Here is an 18136-nt window from a genome sequence, read left to right on the forward strand (position 1 = left end):
TCATCTCCCTTTTCTTTTTGAGAAGCCTGGCTAGAGGTTTGTCAATTTTGTTTATTTTTTCAAAAAACCAACTCTTGGTTTCGTTGATCTGCTCTACAGTTTTTTTAGTTTCTATATTGTTTATTTCTGCTCTGATCTTTATTATTTCTCTTCTTCTGCTGGGCTTAGGCTGCCTTTGCTGTTCTGCTTCTAGTTCCTTTAGGTGTGCTGTTAGATTTTGTATTTGGGATTTTTCTTGTTTCTTGAGATAGGCCTGGATTGCAATGTATTTTCCTCTCAGGACTGCCTTTGCTGCGTCCCAAAGCGTTTGGATTGTTGTATTTTCATTTTCGTTTGTTTCCATATATTTTTTAATTTCTTCTCTAATTGCCTGGTTGACCCACTCATTCGTTAGTAGGGTGTTCTTTAACCTCCATGCTTTTGGAGGTTTTCCAGACTTTTTCCTGTGGTTGATTTCAAGCTTCATGGCATTGTGGTCTGAAAGTAAGCATGGTATAATTTCAATTCTTGTCAACTTATGAAGGGCTGTTTTGTGACCCAGTATATGATCTATCTTGGAGAATGTTCCATGTGCACTCGAGAAGAAAGTATATTCTGTTGCTTTGGGATGCAGAGTTCTAAATAGATCTGTCAAGTCCATCTGATCCAATGTCTCATTCAGGGCCCTTGTTTCTTTATTGACCGTGTGTCTAGATGATCTATCCATTTCTGTAAGTGGTGTATTAAAGTCCCCTGCAATTACCACATTCTTATCAATAAGGTTGCTTATGTTTATGAGTAATTGTTTTATATATTTGGGGGCTCCGGTATTCGGTGCATAGACATTGATAATTGTTAGCTCTTCCTGATGGATAGACCCTGTAACTATTATATAATGTCCTTCTTCATCTCTTGTTACAGCCTTTAATTTAAAGTCTAGTTTGTCTGATATAAGTATGGCTACTCCAGCTTTCTTTTGGCTTCCAGTCGCATGATAAATAGTTCTCCATCCCCTCACTCTCAATCTAAAGGTGTCCTCAGGTCTAAAATGAGTCTCTTGTAGACAGCAAATAGATGGGTCTTGTTTTTTTATCCATTCTGATACCCTATGTCTTTTGGTTGGCGCATTTAATCCATTTACATTCAGTGTTATTATAGAAAGATACGGGTTTAGAGTCATTGTGATGTCTGTATGTTTTATGCTTATAGTGATGTCTCTGGGACTTTGTCTCACAGGGTCCCCCTTAGGATCTCTTGTAGGGCTGGTTTAGTGGTGACAAATTCCTTCAGTTTTTGTTTGTTTGGGAAGACCTTTATCTCTCCTTCTATTCTAAATGACAGACTTGCTGGATAAAGGATTCTTGGCTGCATATTTTTTCTGTCTAGCACCCTGAAAATCTCTTGCCAATTCTTTCTGGCCTGCCAAGTTTCAAAAGAGAGATCAGTCACGAGTCTTATAGGTCTCCCTTTATATGTGAGGGCACGTTTACCCCTTGCTGCTTTCAGAATTTTCTCTTTATCCTTGTATTTTGCCAGTTTCACTATGATATGTCGTGCAGAAGATCGATTCAAGTTACGTCTGAAGGGAGTTCTCTGTGCCTCTTGGATTTCAATGCCTTTTTCCTTCCCCAGTTCAGGGAAGTTCTCAGCTATGATTTCTTCAAGTACCCCTTCAGCACCTTTCCCTCTCTCTTCCTCCTCTGGGATACCAATTATGCGTATATTATTTCTTTTTAGTGTATCACTTAATTCTCTAATTTTCCCCTCATACTCCTGGATTTTTTTATCTCTCTTTTTCTCAGCTTCCTCTTTTTCCATAACTTTATCTTCTAGTTCACCTATTCTCTCCTCTGCCTCTTCAAGCCGAGCTGTGGTGGTTTCCATTTTGTTATGCATTTCGTTTAAAGCGTTTTTCAGCTCCTCGTGACTGTTCCTTAGGCCCTTGATCTCTGTAGCAAGAGATTCTCTGCTGTCCTGTATACTGTTTTCAAGCCCAGCGATTAATTTTATGACTATTATTCTAAATTCACTTTCTGTTATATTATTTAAATCCTTTTTGATCAGCTCATTAGCTGTTGCTATTTCCTGGGGATTCTTCTGAGGGGAGTTCTTCCGCTTGGTCATTTTGGATAGTCCCTGGCGTGGTGAGGACCTGCAGGGCACTTCCCCTGTGCTGTGGTGTATACCTGGAGTTGGTGGGCGGGGCCGCAGTCAGACCTGATGTCTGCCCCCAGCCCACCGCTGGGGCCACAGTCAGACTGGTGTGTGCCTTCTCTTCCCCTCTCCTAGGGGCGGGATTCACTGTGGGGTGGTGTGGCTCGTCTGGGCTACTTGCACCCTGCCAGGCTTGTGATGCTGGGGATCTGGCGTATTAGCTGGGGTGGGTAGGCAAGGTGCTCGGGGGCAGGAGGGGCAGGCTTAGATCGCTTCTCCTTAGGTGATCCACTTCAGGAGGGGCCCTGTGGCAGCGGGAGGGAGTCAGATCCGCTGCTGGAGGTTTGGCTCCGCAGAAGCGCAGAGTTGGGTGTTTGCGCGGAGCGAGCAAGTTCCCTGGCAGGAACCGGTTCCCTTTGGGATTTCGGCTGGGGGATGGGCGGGGGAAATGGCGCTGGCGAGCGCCTTTGTTCCCCACCAAACTGAGCTCTGTTGTCAGGGGGCTCAGCAGCTCTCCCTCCCTTTGTCCTCCAGCCTTCCCGCTTTCCGAGCAGAGCTGTTAATTTCTGACCTCCCAGACGCTAAGTCGCGCTTGCTGTCGGAACACAGTCCGCCCGGCCCCTCCGCTTTTGCAAGCCCGACTCGGGGGCTCTGCTTGGCTGGCGAGCCGCCCCTCCGCCCCGGCTCCCTCCCGCCAGTCCGTGGAGCGCGCACCGCCTCGCCGCCCTTCCTACCCTCTTCCGTGGGCCTCTCGTCTGCGTTTGGCTCCGGCGACTCTGTTCTGCTAATCCTCTGGCGGTTTTCTGGGTTATTTAGGCAGGTGTAGATGGAATCTAAGTGATCAGCAGGACGTGCGGTGAGCCCAGCGTCCTCCTAAGCCGCCATCTTGCCGCAACTCCCAAAATCAACTTTTAAGGTAATATTGGTATTATTCCTTTTATTTCCATCAACATTGCTCTCTTTACCTACTGCTGATATGCAAATTATATGTTAATTTTATTCTTGCCTTTAGATCTGACACAGAGTTTAAATGTTTTATGGCTTGTTTTGTTCTTCAAAATGCCCATCTGTACCTATACAGATTTTTCATAACAGGTGAGGTGATACCCTCAGAATTAGGCACCAATAGCAAATAATTTATCACACAGAGCCTGATCATCTTGGCCACTGTCCTAATTACAATCACTTTCCTGACAGCTTATAGGAGCTTTAAAGATACAACTCCTTTCAACTGTTTCTGGTTACTTTTAGAAATGCACATCAATATTTCCATTCATTGATAGAAACTATAACTTTTTGTTATAATTCTTTGCTTTTTAGCTTCCTAAGAGATTAAAATTTATGGACAATAGGGCAATTTTAAAATTTCATAAAAACACCTACTGAAGAATAATATATATATATACAAATGTAGACACACACTTACAAAAAACTATATATTAAAATACTGAGCAATGATATCTAGTATAAACACCATTGCAAATAGTTGACACAAAATTATGTAATTTACCAATTTTCTTTTTCCTTCCCTGGAATTAGAGGCATAACCTTCAGAAGCTCAGCTAACCCTTCCAAGTCCCAGTAACTAAAAGGTATAACATTTTGCATCTTCCAATAACAGGGTTTCTTTTGAATTCAATTTCAGAACTAAGTGCCACTTCTGGAGTCAGTTCATATCAGCTCAAAAGAACCAATTGTTACATTTTCAGGAATTTCACAAGCTAATTTAAATACTGCCATTATTAGAAATTAAATTATATTAACTTACAATGAAATAAATGACACTAAAAACAAGGGTAATAAATACTTAAAATGTATTACTTTCTAATTATTTTGTTACATTTTATGTTACCCATGTTCTATGTCTATTATATCTGTACCTGGAAATACTATATGGTGGTGTGTTAATGGCCAATTATCTCTTCAGTCTCTAGTTTCAGAAATGTCACATTGATAGATTGCAATAAACCATGGTGGGAGTATTTGCACCACAGAAATACGCAAATGCTACAAATCAGGTTCTCTCTCCTCTCTCAATCTTTTTTTTTTTTTTTTTTTTGGTGGAAACCTAATTGCTAAACACTTACCAGCACATTACTGACTAAGCCCCTCCTTGATAAAGCTGCAAAGTAGGAGCTGATAAGAAATTTCATAATATTGCTAAGGGAATGAATAGAGATTGCGTAAGTATATATAGATGAACAAAACTGGTTAAATTTGTCAACAACAAGGAAAGAATTGAGAAGGAGCCCGCAGTGAAAAAGGAAAGGTCACATATCATTAAATTATAGTATAATAAAACTACACAGAACCTAAGGGAACTTCTTGTTCAACATTTCATTTTAACAGATGATGAAACAGAAGTTTTGTTAGTTGCTCAATGGTTGAGCCAAACAAGATTCTAGCTTTAAATATTGCCAATACTGCCTGTTCTTTACCATATGGTTCATTGAGAAGGTCAAGTGTTCATTTTTTTTTCCTTCACCCATGCTGGTTTACCCAAATTATCTTTGGAAAACATAAGCTGATGCTAGAAGAAATGTATGCTGAAATGATACTTATATTTTGCCAATTAATCATGACTATTTCAAAATTTTTTATTATTTATATAGCTCATACAGTCTGATTTTATCAACTGTTTCTCACAATCTCTGACCCCAGAATAACAATTTATCCAATTTATCTTTAAAAGAAAATATCTGCTTTCCACTTAAAAACTAAAATTTAAATTTAGTCAACACCTGCTATGTGCTAGGTTGAACCACTTGGTAAGTATACATCATTAAACCTATTTTATAGAGTAAACTAAAGTCCATAGAATTTATGTAGTTTTTTCAAGGTGATGCAGTTAGGTAGCAGCAGTGCTGGGTTTCAAAACCAGTCCTGCTTCACTCTAAAGCCTGTTTTTGTTGTTGTTGTTGTTGTTGTTGTTGTTTCTTTTTTTCTGTCTCCTCTACTATGCTACTTTATCTCTTAGACATCTGTCTATAGAAAAAAAAAACAATAAAAAATTTTCCATGGTTGTGTGAAATTTCCAGATCATATTTGTGCCTTTTGGCATTTCAGATCATATCCAGGCAAAATTAAAATGTCAGTCATATTCAAGGTCACCCATCATTGTACATATTTGTCACTGTCATGAACTATTTAACCTGAAGTACGTCCACAACTGAAACTTAAAGTGATCTTCCAAAAGATAGATATCCTGTACTAAAACAAGGAAACGGGGGACAGGGTGTGAGAACACTTAAGGTCATGAAATATGGAGTCATTAGCACTATAGCAAAGTAACATAAGCAAACTGACAGCACAGGAGGAAGGAAAATTCTATTGTACTTTGGTACAGCAGGAAAATAAGGTACTAGGGGCAATGCAGAAGGGCTGGCAAATTTGAAACAAATTAAAGGCAATAACCTTAAATATAGTGATAATAGGTCTGTGGGATTCACAACTGTAGGACATCTTTAAATCAAATAACAGTGTTGGACTACAGGGTGGGTAATTTAATGACCAATAACCTTGCTGGTGTTTTGGCTGAAAAAGATACACAACATCTCATGGGCCTGATCTGATCAGCCCAAGGGCAAGGAGAATTTAATTTTCCCGTGAACCAGATAAAGTATTCATCAGTAACTAGAGCTTGCTTTCTCATATTACTAGGATCTACTTGTGAACTGGATTCCCTGCTCAGGTATTAAATACTACTTTGCAATGGGCCTCATAAGAAAGTGATAGAACAGTGTCAGTGTAAATGACAAATTTAATTTCCTTCTTCAGTAGTGGGGGCAAATTGCATTGTACCGTTCTAATACCCTCTTCTGGTTGAAAAATTTTACTAAATAACTGGCCCAAAGCAAGATTTCAGTCTGTGACCTTAGGAAAATAAAGAATGCTAACCAATATGATTGTTTCATGCATTAAAAGCATACAAAGGTACAGGTGTAGTACACAAACGTTGCTCACTGTTTTTCTTAATGTATCTTGTGGATCCTTCTATCTTAGCACATGAACTTCCACTTTTATAGTCTTCTTAGTATTTTATTATATAAAGAAGATCTTCATATTATGAAAAACAACTAGCTCTAGGGAGCTCCTTGGTGAAAATATAGGGTATTTCATGTTTGCTAAAAAATGTTTACCATTGATGACAAACATTATTACATACGCATCCCTGTGCATCTGTGCAAATATATTTGTATAATAAAGTCCTTTGCATGGAATTTGCAGGACATTGGGTATTGGTAGAAGCTGCAAAACTGCACAGCAAATTGGTGACACCAAATTGTACTCCTACCAACAGGAGATAATGTTTCCCCACTTCCAGACCAACTTTTTGTTATTTGTTATTCTGAATATTGAAAGTTGAAGGGAATTATTTTTCTTTTCTGCTGATGTCTAATAGTTTGTGAGGTTGAATGCCATTCCATATTATTAAATCCATTTCTTTTTCTGTGAGATCACTATTTAAGTCCTTTCATTTCCTATTTGGTAAAGGCCTTTCCTGTCATAAATTTGTAAGTTTTTATTGGTTTGTTTGTTTGGTTTTTACATATTAGACCTTGCCTAGCTTTTCTAGGCATTAATTTTTATCTATGTATCTCTAAGATCTCTTAATATGGTGATTATATCCAATAAATTAAACTTTCCAATCTACCAAGATATTAAAGACTTAAAAATAAGTAATATTTCACTAATGTGAGCCTTTCTCTTTCTTTGCTATTCGATAGAGAGATGAGATGCAAAGGTGTCAATGCCAAACATCAGAGATTAGACGGATGAAATTAATCACACTGGGACTGAGTAAATAACAAATTTATTAATTTATTGACCTATCCACAGATATATTCATCAAATATTTCCTAAATACTTACTGAGTTTCAGTTGTTTGCCTGATCTAAAAACAAGATCATTTTTACTTTAGTATATTTCATCTATTCCTAAGCAGTGTTTTAAAATTCCAATATAAATAATATGCAGTGTTATATTAGTTTCAGGTGTCAAATGCAGTGATTCAACACTTGTATTTATTAGTGCTCACTGTACAAGTATACTCTTAATCCCCTTCACCTATTTCACCCACCCCCCTTCAGCTCCTCTTTGGTAACCATCTGTTTGTTCTCCATAGTTAAGAGTGTTTTTTGGTTTCTCTCTTTGTGTGTTTTGTTTCTCAAATTCACATATGAGTGAAACAATATGGTATTTGTTTTTCTCTGACTGACTTATTTCACTTAGCATTATACCCTTAGGTCCATCCATGTTGTTGCAAATGGCAAGATTTCGTTCTTTCTTATAGCTGAGTAATATCGCTCTGTGTGTGTGTGTGTGTGTGTGTACACCACATCTTCTTTATCCATTCATTTATGGATGAATATTTGGACTTCTTCCATAATTTGGCTATTGTAAATAATGCTGCTATAAACATACAGGTGCATATCTCTTTTCAAATTAGTGTTTTCATATTTATAGTGGAATTACTGGTAGTAATTAGTGCTAATTCTATATTTATTGAAGAACCTCCATACTGTTTTCCACAGTGCCTATACCAATTTGCATTCCCACCAAGGGTACACAAGGGCTCCTTTTTCATGCATCCACACTAACACTTACTGTTTCTTGTGGTTTTGATTTTACCCATTCTGAGGTGGTATCTCATTGTGGTTTTGGTTTGCATTTCCCTGATGATGAGTGGTATTGAATATCTTTTCATGTGTCTGTGGCCATCTATATGTCTTCTTTAGAGAAATGTCTGTTGATGTCTTTTGCCCATTTTTGAATTGGATTATTTGTTTTTGTGTGTGTGTGTTCAGTTGTGTAAGTTCTTTATACATTTTGGATACTAACCCTTTATCCATTATGTCACTTGCAAATATTTTTTCCTGTTCAGTAAGGTGCCTTTTAGTTTTGTTGATTGTTTGCTGTGCAGAAGCTTTCTATTTTGATGTAGTCCCAATAGTGTATTTTCACTTTTGTTTCCCTTGCTTCAGGAGACATTTCTAGAAAAATGTTGTTACAGCTAATGTCACAAACATTGCTGCCAGTCCTCTCTTTTAGGATTTTTATGGTTCCAGGTCTCACGTTTAGCTCCTTAATCCATTTTGAGTTTATTTTTGTGTATGGTGTAAGAAAGTGGTCCAGTTTCTTTCTTTTCCAGGTTTCAGTTCAGTTTTCCCAACACCATTTGTTGAATAGACTGCCCTTTTCCAATTGCATATTCTTGCCTCTTTTGTCAAAGATTAAGTGACAATATAAACATGGGTTTATTTCTGGTCTCTCAATTCTGTTCCACTGATCTATGTATCTACCGTATTTTTCTTCTTTTTTCTTTCTTCCTTCTTTCCTTCCTTTTTTTTAAATACCATACCTTTTTGATTACTAATATTTGTAGTATATCTTGAAATCTGGGATTATGATACCTCTAGTTTTATTCTTCTTTTTGAAGATTTCCTTGGCTATTTGGGTTCATTGGTGGTTCCATACAAATTTTAGGATCGTTTGTTCTTGTTCTGTGAAAAATGCTATCGGTATTTTGATAGGGATTGTGTTAAATCTGTAGATTGCTTTGGGTAGTATATACATGTTAACAATATTTATTCTTCCAGTCCATGAGCATGGAATGTCTTTCCATTGGTTTGTGTCACCTCCAGTTTTTTAATTTTAATTCCTCTTTCTGCTACATCATTATTAGTGTACATAAATGCAATGGATTTCTGTACATTGATTTTTTTATCCTATGAACTTACTGAATTCATTTATCAATTCTAGTAGTTTTTTGGTGGAGTCTTAAGGGTTTTCTACAAAGAGTATCATGCCATCTGAAAATAGTGTAAGTTTTTATTCTTCCTTACCAGTTTCGATGTCTTTTATTTCTTTTTCTTGTCTGACTGATATGGCTAGGACTTCCAGTACTATTCTGAATAAAGGTGTAAGAGTGGACATCCTTGTCTTGTTTCTAACCTTAAGGAAAAAGCTCTCCATTCCTCAGAATTGACTATGATGTTGGCTGTGGGATTTTCCACATGTGGCCTTTAAAAATTTGAGATATGTTGCCTCTACACTACTTTCTTGAAAGTTTTTTGTAAAGAATGGATGTTGTACTTTGTCAATGGCTTTTTTTGCATCTGTTAAAATGATCATATGGTTTTTATCCTTTCTGTTGTTGATGTGATGTATCATGTTGATTGATTTGCAGATATTGAACCATCCCAGTAATAAAATCCACTTGATTGTGGTGAATGATTTTTTAAATGTATTGTTGAATTCAGTTTGCTAATATTTTAAGGAATTTTGCATCTATGCTCACCACAAATATTGGCCTATAGTTGTCTCTCTCTCTCTCTCTCTCTCTCTCTTTTTGGTAGTGTCTTTATTTGGTTTTTGTTTCATCATAATGCTGGCTTCATAGAATAAATTTGCAAGGTTTCTTTCCTCTTCTATTTTTTGAAATAGTTTGAGACGAATAGGTATTAACTGTTCTTCAAATGTTTGTTATAATTCAGTTGTAAAGCCATCTGGTCTTGGACTTCTGTTTGTTGGGAGTTTTGTTTTGTTTTGTTTGTTTGTTTACTGATTCAATTTCATTGCTGGTAATAAATCTGTTAAATTTTCTATTTCTTCCTGATTCAGTTTTGGGAGGGTGTATGTTTGTAGGAATTTATTTATTTTTTGTATGTTGTCTAATTTTTTGGCATATAATTTTCACAATATTCTCTTATAATCCTTTGTCTTTCTGTGGTGTTGGTTGTTATTTCTCTTCTTTTATTTCTAATTTTGTTTATCTGAGTTCTCTCTCCCTCTCTCTTATTGATGAGTCTGGCTAAATGTTTATCAATTTTGTTGATCTTTGATGATCTTTCATTGATCTGCTCTATTGTTTTTTTAGTTTCTATTTCATTTATTTCTACTCTAATATTTAAAGTTTACTTCCTTCTAATGGTTTTAGGTTTTGTTTGTTCTTCTTTTCCTAGCTCCATTAGGTGTAAGGTTAGCTTGTTTATTTGACATTTTTCTTCCTTCTTGAGGTAGACCCATATTCTATAAACTTTCCTCTTAAAATAGCTTTTGCTGCATTCTAAAGATTTTGGAACATTGTGTATTAATTTTCATTTGTCTCCATGTATCTTTTTGTTTCCTCTTTGATTTCTTGGCTGACCCATTCATTGTTTAGTAGCATTTTATTTAACCTTAATGTATTTGTGTTCTTTATTTTCTTGTGGTTTATTTCTAGCTTCACAGTGTTGTAATCAGGCAAGATGGATGGTATGATTTCAATCTTGAGTTTGTTGAGCTTGTTTTGTGACCTAATATGTGATCTATTCTTACAGAATGTTTCATTGCACTTGAGAAGAATGTGTATTCTGCATTTTCAGGATGAAAAGTTCTAAATATATCTGTTAGATCCATCTGCTCCAATGTGTCATTCAAAGCAACTATTTTCTTATGGAAATTCTATTTGGATGATCTATCCATTGATATAAGTGGTGTATTAAAGTCCCTTACTAATATGGCACTACTATTGATTAGTTCCTTTATGTTTGTTATTAACTGTTCTATACATTTGGGTTCTTTCAAGTTGGGTGCATAAATATTTACAATTGTTACATCTTCTTGTTGGATTGTTCCCTTTATTATTATACAATGTCTTACTTTGTCTCTTGTTACCGTCTATTTTGTACAATGTAAGTATTGGTACCCTGGCTTTCTTTTCACTACCATTTGCATGATAAGTGCTTTCTGTCCCTTTCATTTTTTTTAAACTGCATGTGTCTTTAGGTTTGTAATGAGTCTCTTCTAGGCAGCATATAGATGGATCTTGCTTTTTTATCTATATTGTCACCTTATGTCTTTTGATTGGAGTGTGTAGTCTATTTACATTCAAAGTAATTATGGATAGGTATGTACTGCCATCCTGTTACTTGTTTCATGATAGTTTTGTAGTTCTTTCCTGTTACCTTCTTCTCTTGCTCTCTTCACTCATAGTTTTCTGCCTTTCTTTAGTGATATGCTTAGATTCCTTTATCTTTGATTTGTGGTTACCATTAGTTTTGTATATAAATCTTGTGCAATTAGAAGTCTACGTTAAGTTGATGGTCACTTAAGTTTGAACCCATTTTTTACTCTTCTCCCCTCTCCTTTTCATACTTTACATCCTTTTATTTTTTTAAACCCTAGACTGATTTTTATAGATATATTTAATTTTACTGCTTTTGTGTTTCCTATTTTTCTTACTCCCATTTATGGTCTTTTCATTCCCCTCAGAGTCCCCTTTAACATTTCTCATAGGGCTGATTTAGTGGTCATAAATTCTTTAACTTATTTTTGTCTAGGAAACTATCTTTCTTTCTCGTCTGGCTGGATAGAGTATTTTTAGTTGCATATGTGGTTTTTGTTGTGTGTGTGTGTTTTTTTTTCCTTTTTTTTTCCTTATAGCACTTTGATTATATCATGCCACTCCCTTCTGGCCTGCAAAGTTTCTGCTGAAAATTCAGCTAATAGCCTTAAGGGGTTTCCCTTGTATGTAACTGTTTTCATCCTGCTGCCTTTAAATTTCTCTTTTTTACTACATTTTTTACCATTTCAATTATTGTGTATATTGGAGTGTATCTCCTTAGGTTTATTTTGTTGTGGGCTCTCTGTGCCTTCTGGATCTGGATTTCTGTCTCCTTCCCTAGATTCAGTTAGTTTTCAGCTATTATTTCTTCAAAATATATTTTATGCCCCCCTTTTTTCTCTGTTCTTCCTTTGGGATCCCTATAATGCAAACGTTATTACACTTGATGGTGTCACTGAGTTCCCTAAGTCTATTTTCACTTTATATGGTTTTTGTTCTTTCATGTTCAATTTGATTACTTTCCATTACTCTGTCCTCTAGGTCACTAGTTTAATCTTCTGCTTCTTCTAGTCTACTACTTATTCCATCTTGTGTATTGTAAGTTTCATTTATTGAGTTCTCCATCTCTGTTTTTTTTAAGTCTACTATCTCTTTGTGAAGTGTCTCACTGAGGTAGGTCTTCCATTCTTTTCTCAAGTCCAGTGAGTATCTTTATGACCATTACTTTAAATTCTCTATAAAACATATTATTTATCTCCATTTTGTTTAGCTCTCTTACTTTGATTTTGTTCTGTTCTTTCATTTGTGACATATTCCTCTGCCTCTTCATTTTGGCCAACTGTCTGTGTCTCTTTCTATGTGTTAGGAAAGTCAGTTATGTTTCCTACTCTTGAAAATAGTGGCCTTATGAAGAAGAGGTCCTATAATGCCTTACAGTGCAATGTGCCCTGTTCACCAGAACCTGGTGTTGCATGATCTCTGCTCTTATGGCTAAGCAGGTTTTGCTTTTATCCAATTATGTTCAGTGGCTCTCTTTGCCTATTGTGGGCAGGATTTGGTCCCTGTGCTATTAATGGGTCAGTCTGGGGTCACTTTGGGCTTGAGTTGAGACAAGCTTCTTTGCTATATCTCCTCAGGGCTGCCTCTTTCAGGTCAGGGACTCAATTTCTTCTCCCCATCCCAGCTTTCCCAGGATACTGCTGAATTTTAAAGTCCCAGATGGTAAGCCCTGCTGATTGAAAGAACTCACAAAATTCAGCTCCTCTGGTTTTCAAAGCCAAATATTATGGGGATTCATCTCTGCCACGTGGACTCCCTGGTATGAAAGCCTGTTTCCCTTCCTTCTTAATACCTATGGCATCCTTCCTTCCCTTGGACCCTGTTTAGCTCTGGAACAGTTCTCTGCCCTTCCTACCCTCTGCAGTATGACCTCTTCTCTACATTTAGCTGTGGAGAGTTTGTTCTGCCAGTCTTCAGGGTCAGTTTCTGGGTTATTTATACTGATGTGTAAATATCCGGGGGACAAGGTGAGTTTAGGCTTCTCTTACTCCTCCTCAACAGTTCTTAATCATAGCACATCTAATCAAGAAAGTTATACATCTTCAAGATTTCTATTCTTTTTACAAAAAAAAAATTTAATGTTTGTTTATTTTTGAGAGACAGAGCATGAGTGGGGGAGAGGCAGAGAGAGAGGGAGACACAGAATCTGAAGCAGGCTCCAGGCTCTGAGCTGTTAGCACAGAGCCCGAGGTGGGGCTTGAACTCAGGAACTGAGAACCATGAGGTCATGACCCGAACTGAAGTCAGATGTTTTGCCGAATGAACCACCCAGGTGCCCCTCAAGATTTCTATCTAGTCTTAATGAATGTTTGCCCATTAGGAATGTATGAGATGCTGGTAATAACTCAAATATGACAGGAGGGATTTCTTTTCCTTGAAGGAGATTATCACACAAAACCCAGAGTTAGGCAACACAGTACTGGTATAGTGGGTTTTGAGTTATAGAGACTCCTCTATATTTCTGCTTTGTCGTCCTTATGCATGGCTTCCACTTCCAATCCTCTTTAATGACATAACATTGCTTCTGGATCTCCAGCCACCATACCTCTGTTCAAGGCAACAAGCTGGAAGAAGCAGATGTGAGGAAAGGATCACTTGCCTTCAAGGAAGTCAACTCCTTTTAAATAGCTTTCCTTAAATCTTACCCAATGCTTCTCATTTAAATTTCACTGGATGTGTTAATGAACTTGATAGCGGTTCATTTCAGCAATGTGCTCATATATCAAACTACCACACCTTAAATATATACAATTGTATTTGTCAATTATACCTCAAATAGGCTGGGGGAAAATCATCTCACTGGCCTCATTATTAGCAAAAGAATTTAAGTAAATAAGTTGTTAATGTTGATATTGTTGTTTTTACTGTTTGTTCTTAACCTGGGCACATTCATCGTAAAGAAAAAGAGAATGGAAATTAAGTACCAAATTCAACTGCACCATAAATTGCTTAATTATTTAGGAGGCAGTCTTCCAGGATCCGTATGCTTGAAAACACAGCAAGAATGAGGACATATACTCTGCCCCTAATATATATTAGTATGCTGAAGAGACCTCCCACCTGAGGTTCCAGAGAGAAGAACCCTAGCTTAAAGCCATTGCCTTTAGGGCACTATGCTCCTTGGCATTTTTTATATTTTGCCTCTTATTCCTTTATATTCTTCCTCCCATTCCTCACACAAAACAAGACACTGAGTTCAAGTTAGTTTTTTCTTCTTTTCTGATAACCACAGAAGTTTAGATCCTTATTAACTGATGTACTTTTCTGCCTCCCTTTCTCCAGGCTTAAACTCCATTCTTCCTAGTTACTAAAACCATCTGGATCTTCTAAATCATTCTAAGTATCCCTTCATTCAAAAAACCTTCATTTATTTTGTAAGCCTTATTAAAAATAAACAAACAGGGGTGCCTGGGTGGCTCAGTCAGTTAAGTGTTCAACTCTATATTTTGGCTCAGATCATGGTCCCAGGGTTGTGGGATTCAAACTCACATTGAGCTCCAACTCCACACTGAGCATAGAGCCTGCCTAAGATTCTCTCCCCGTCTCTGCTCTTCCCCCGCTCACAAGCAAGCATACAGGCTCTTGCGCGCTCTCTCTCTCTCTCTCTCTCTCTCTCTCTCTCTCTCTCTCAAATAAACAAACAAGCAAACAAACAATAAGCTTTATTCTTGCATATAAGACTCTCTGCAGTCTAGCCCTTATGGTCTTGCCAATATGATCCTCTAAAAGTGCCTGGTTCATTCTCACTCTGTATCTCTCCTCATGCAGTTCACCTTCCTCTCTTTGCCAAATCCTCCAGAGGCTAGTTCAAGTTCCCCTTGCTGCACAAAGACAGAAAGATGTCAGGGAGTCTCCTCACCCCATGGCATCTTTTTCACAGTAAAAGTGAGTCCTTCTGTTCCTGGATACTTGTCTGCAGCACTCCCTGACATGTTCTGGTTTCTAGCCATCTTTTTCGTGTTTGCATTCCTTATTTGTATTGTTTGCATCTAACACAATATGGATGCCCACTCTCTGAAGAAGCCTCTTGTCAGTTTTTTGAACACACAGTAGGCTGTCAACATGTCTATTGGTTGAAGGTAATTTTTTTCCTCCTGTATATTTCTTTTGTGATCAAAATTCCTCTTTCTCATTATGCCTGCCTCTCAATTTCTAACCAAAATTGTATCTGGGCCCAAACTCCCAATCTGATGTTCCACAGAGTCAGAATGCATCATCCTCAGAGGTCAAGACATTCTACAATTGGCTGAATATTAGCATAAGGCCTGGGATGGAACTGAATTATAGGCTCCTTTTTAACCGCATGATTTCCACTGGGTTTTATTTTCTGTTTGCTTGTTAATAGAAATGCCCATAGGCAGTGGCCCCAGATCAAAAGTATGGACCTAATAGAATCTAAAAGTTCATGTTTAATTTTAAAATCAGACTCCCTTCAGATTCCCAGCATTGCCAAAATTCATCTGAAAAGCAGAAAATGTCATTTTCCTTCCACCTTCAAAAGCAGCTGAACAAAATTTAAATACATCTGGTTATAACAAACAAGCTAGAAAGTGCACCACAATTGGGACAAGTTTGAACCCAGATCCAATTTTTATGACTGAGTTAGAAAGCCCTTGAAAAATGGGGCTCGTGGTGCAATCCCTGCTGGGGCATTAACTGAAGCCTCTTTGGCGAGAAAGACTGAAGTAATAAGTATGAGTGGCATTTTCCCAAAGCAGGTTAAATACCCCAATAGAAACCTAGAAGAAATTATACATAAAGGTTCTCCCAGGCAGCTTGAGTCAATTTGACACCTCTTCTTTGCATGTAAATTCCCTTCATGACAAATCACATTCTACAATTTGTGGGATAAATTAGATGCTTTTATGAGTGTTACTGCCACAGCTTTTGGAGCTAAATAAATGTGACAAAAATAATAGACTTTTGTTTGTTTCTTTGCATGTTTAAAATTTTCCCTTGAAAATGTAAGCTGAGATTATTTGAAGGAAAGACCCTCATTGGCCATTCTCTTCCTTATGACTCCAATTTGGTAATAGCTAATGAAACAAAGATGGTGTACCCATTTTTAAGGAGGGTGATTGAATGAGGCTCAGGTCCTCTTTTGAGATGGATTGCTGTTCCTGAGGTAATGGGATGAGTTAATTTTACCTTTCTGATCTTTCAGAGGATCCACTCTTGCTTGATCCCTACCAGAGTGCACTAGCCAGGCAGGCAAGGGTATGCAAGGCTTTTCACTGAAGAAATATTTACTCACTGGGTCATGAATAACTTCTACCATATTCCTATTGATTTGGAAAACTTGTTAAAGTTAGACTGTAGATTTGAAACTCTACCTAATGAATATGAAGATTTGGTATAACACAGTGGTTAAGAGATGAATTTTGGGGGCACTGACTGGGGCTCAGTCAGTTAAGCATCTGACGTAGCTCAGGTCATGATCGTGCGGTTCGCAGTTCCTGAGTTCAAGCCCCACCTCGGTCTCTGTGCTGCCAGCTCAGAGCCTGGTGCCTGTTTCAGATTCTGTGTCTCCCTCTCTCTCTGGCCCTCGCCTACTCAGGCTCTGTCTCTCTCTGCCTTTCAAAAATAAATAAACATGATAAAATTTTTTTTAAAAGAGATAAATTTCGGAACCAGTTTGTGGTAAACTCTGAATTCCACTACTTATTAGCTACATGACCTTGGGAAAATTATTTAAAGTCTTTGTGTTTTATATAAAAGGGGCTTAGAATAATGCCTGGATCATGTTATTTTTTGTCCCTATTTTCCAGTAAAAACCTACTACTGCAGATCTGTGAGGTCTCCTGTCAGACCTCCCAAGAGTTCACATTTGGAATATATTGCTTCTGGAGTGTAAGCCTCTGTTTATGCTATTTCTCTTGTCAGAAATGCCTTTCTCTTGCCCTTCCCTGCCCTTTTTTGAAAATTCTTGGATTTGGGGATTAAGCCTGCTTATTGACTTTTTCCCTGGCACTTTCCCTTACATCTGGCAGGTTGTTTTCTGTTTTCTGGGTTTTTTTGTTTTGTTTTGTTTCGTTTTTTTTTTAAGATCTCTTTACTACCTGTGATCTCTTTACCTTTCACCCACATATCATATATTACATTCATGTACTGTGGTGAATATTTATCTAATAATGCCCTAAGAGTAAGGTATCTGATTTTTTTTTACTTAATTCTATACCTTCTTTAGTATCTAGCAATATTAGCCTATGATTTAATCATACCTCATGAAGAAGTTTTCCATGGCCATTCAAATGTATTCAGGATATAGATTTACTTCTGCAACCATGAAGATACTGTTTGGCAAAAACATCTGAAGTCCTATCTTTCTATGATGATACATATTAGAAATGGTCTCAAGGCATGTATATTAGGGATTACTTATCCAAATTTTTTTCTATCCCTATCTAGAGAAAGCTAGGGCATCTACTGTGTGCTATTCTTTGTGGTCTCTTCAGCACTTGGGCTTTTCTACCCTTTTCCAACAATTTGACATTCATAATTGGCAGAATAGTTTCCTTATCTTCATTTCAATAACTAGCTGGAGGCTATTGACCAGAATTAGTCTTTTCAGTCCCTTTGTGAGATCAATCCATGATTTAGTTCTTCACCTTGTATTGGATGCAATTCCCTTGGATGAACTTCCACTAATCCATTGCCTCCATGACAATCCCATACTTGGAAGCTTTGCTGTACCACGTTTCCTTTGACAAGACACTTTGTAGTTCTGTGCTTATTCATTGCACTTGATCAACCTTCACTGAATTCTTACCGAAGAGGATTCTTCTGCCCCTGATAATTGCTGTTTTCCTGAAATTCTTTTATCCCTTTGACTCAGACCCTTTGTTGTGTGGCTATCTCCACATGGCTTAGAGTTCTGCCCCTATAGCTAACATTATTTAGGACAGTTCCATGGATATCTTAAACACTCATTACATCCTTGGTAAGAAAATAAATGCAGCAAGTTCTCAGTTGCTGGACATTCTATTAACAGAAACTGTTGATTAAATGGCACTTTGCACTCCTCCAGGAACTTATATTTAAAGTTATTGGTGATATTTTCTTATATAAATAGCAATATATACATTTGGGATCTGTAAAGAGAAACTATTATTTTCA

This window comes from Prionailurus bengalensis, chromosome D3 (assembly GCF_016509475.1).
Source record: "Prionailurus bengalensis isolate Pbe53 chromosome D3, Fcat_Pben_1.1_paternal_pri, whole genome shotgun sequence".
Taxonomy (NCBI): Eukaryota; Metazoa; Chordata; class Mammalia; order Carnivora; family Felidae; genus Prionailurus; species Prionailurus bengalensis.